Genomic DNA, 3,220 nt, shown 5'->3' on the forward strand with positions numbered 1-3,220 from the left:
TTACCTGTTTAGTTGTATGTGACTTTAGTTTTGTTAATGCATTCTTGAAGTATTGAAGACTGTAAATTATCATGTTTCCAATAAGGGGAATTGAAATAAATTGGGGATAAAGAAGATAAAAGCTTTCTGTCTCCTAGTTTAGTGGGTTATACAGGTGGAGTTTTAAGCTTGTTTTTAAATGACTCAGAGAATTCTGGAGCAAGTCTTTTGGGATAGTTAGAAGACCCCCTGGAGGAGGGAATGGCAACCCACTCCAGTATTATTGCCTGGAGAATCTCCATGGACAGAGGAGCCTGGTAGGTTACAGTCCATGGAGTCGCAAAGAGTGGGACATGACCGAGCAACTAAGCACTATACAGCACATCTCTCCTCTTAAGAGGCAGTTTTAGCTCAATGTCCAAGGTGAGTAATTAAGTGAGAAGAGACTGGTCCAGGGAAAAGTCTCTTCACACTTAACTGAGGAGATGTGACACAAGGGGGCTTTCCTTTCAATGTAAACTCATTTAGGGCTTTTAGAAAGCAAGGATCGAGCCAACTACGATGACTGAAATACGCCCTATATCAAGTCCTGTGTTACACTCGACTTGGTTGTGATCATCTTTGCTCTTATGGGGGAAAACAAACCAAAACAAAACAAAAGCCTAACAAGGTGTCATGAGAATGGTAATTATTTGAGATAATGAGAAACTGCCCAAGGGAAATTAGCAAAAGTTTGGTTCACAGACAGGAAATTACATGACAGTTTCACTAAGTAACTTTTCAATTCTCATGTGAGAAGGAATGGGCATTATGAGTAGACGTTTCCATCAGTCCCTAAAACATCTCCTCTAAAGGAGTGCTAGGTTAATAATGAGAGACTTAAAGATTCAAATTATCTAGGGTACTAATTAATTAATCCCTTATTAAATCTGATTCAAATCAGGGCCTTGTCAGCTAGGGATTCTCATTGCTTCTTCCTTTCCAAGCTCCATCAATGCCAGGATCTCTGGTTCTTTAAACTTCACTAATAGTATGAATTGGTGGCAATAGCTGACTTATTCCCAAAATATATTTGGAAACAAGCTGTTCTCAATTTTTAATGTGCACATGCTATTGAACTCTTATTATTGACTTCAGAAACTTTCTTGGTCCTTTGAATCACCAATATTACTTCCTCTAAAGTTTCAAAAATGAAACTTTTCATAGAGCCACAAGAGACTCCAAATAACCAAAGCAATCTTGAGAAAAAAGAACAAAAGAAGAATAATTCTTCCTGACATCAGACTATATTTTAAAGCCACAATAATCAGAACAACATGGTACTGGCACAAAAACAGAAACATAGATCAATGGAAAAGAATAGAGAGCCTATAAATAAATCCATGCACTTATCATAAATTAATCTGACAAAAAAGGCAAGAAGATACAATGGACAAAAGAAAGTCTCTTCATTAAGAAGTGCTGGGCTCCATTTGCATGAAATATTTTTTCCAGCCCTTCACTTTTAGTCTGTATGTGTCCCTTGTTTTGAGGTGGGTCTCTTATAGACAGCATATATAGGGGTCTTGTTTTTGTACCCATTCAGCCAGTCTTTGTCTTTTGGTTGGGGCATTCAACCCATTTACATTTAAGGTAATTGTTGATAGGTATGGTTCCGTTGCCATTTACTTTGTTGTTTTGGGTTCACGTTTATACAACCTTTCTGTGTTTCCTGTCTAGAGAAGGTACCATTACATGCCAGTCAGGATGGCTGCTATCCAAAAGTCTACAAGCAATAAATGTTGGAGAGGGTGTGGAGAAAAGGGAACCCTCTTACACTGTTGGTGGCAATGCAAACTAGTACAGCCGCTATGGAGAACAGTGTGGAGATTTCTTAAAAAACTGGAAATAGAACTGCCATATGACCCAGCAATCCCACTTCTGGGCATACACACTGAGGAAACCAGATCTGAAAGAGACACGTGCACCCCAGTGTTCATCGCAGCACTGTTTATAATAGCCAGGACATGGAAGCAACCTAGATGCCCCATCAGCAGATGAATGGATAAGGAAGCTGTGGTACATATACACCATGGAATATTACTCAGCCATTAAAAAGAATTCATTTGAAACAGTTCTAATGAGATGGATGAAACTGGAGCCCATTATACAGAGTGAAGTAAGCCAGAAAGATAAAGACCATTATAGTATACTAACACATATATATGGAATTTAGGAAAGATGGTAACGATAACCCTATACACAAAACAGAAAAAGAGACACAGATGTACAGAACAGACTTTTGGACTCTGTGGGAGAAGGCGAGGGTGGGATGTTTCGAGAGAACAGCATCAAAACATGTATATTATCTATGGTGAAACAGATCACTAGCCCAGGTTGGATGCATGAAACAAGTGCTCGGGCCTGGTGCACTGGGAAGACCCAAAGGGATCAGGTAGAGAGGGAGGTGGGAGGGGGGATCAGGATGGCGAATACATGTAAATCTATGGCTGATTCATGTCAATGTATGACAAAAACCACTACAATCTTGTAAAGTAATTAGCCTCCAACTAATAAAAATAAATGAAAAAAAAAAAAAAAGAAGAAGTGCTGGGAAAACTACATGTAAAAGAAAAGTTAGAACATTTTCTAATACCATATATAGAAATAAACTCAAAATTAATTAAAAGCCTAAACGTAAGACCAGAAACCATAAAACCATTCTCAGAAGAATACACAGGCAGAACACTCTCTGACATAAATTGCAGTAATATTTTTTTTGTGTGTGTGTGTGCCCAATGCCATCATTTTATTTTATTTTATTTTTTAAAATTAATTAATTTATTTATTTTACTTTACAACATTGTATTGGTTTTGCCATACATTGACTTGAATCCGCCATGGCTGTACATGTGTTCCCCATCCTGAAACCCCCTCCACCTCCCTCTCCATCCCATCCCTCTGGGTCATCCCAGTGCACCAGCCCCGAGCATCCTGTATCATGCATTGAACCTGGACTGGCGATTCGTTTCACATATGATAATTTGCATGTTTCAATGCCATTCTCCCATATCATCCTGCCCTCGCCTTCTCCCATAGAGTCCAAAAGACTGTTTGATACATCTGTATCTCTCTTGCTGTTTCGCATACAGGGTTATAGTTACCATCTTCCTAAATTCCATATATATGTGTTAGTATACTGTATTGGTGTTTATCTTTCTGGCTTACTTCACTCTGTATAATAGGCTCCAGTTTCATCCAC

Source organism: Cervus canadensis, chromosome 27 (assembly GCF_019320065.1).
Source record: "Cervus canadensis isolate Bull #8, Minnesota chromosome 27, ASM1932006v1, whole genome shotgun sequence".
In the NCBI taxonomy this organism is placed as follows: domain Eukaryota; kingdom Metazoa; phylum Chordata; class Mammalia; order Artiodactyla; family Cervidae; genus Cervus; species Cervus canadensis.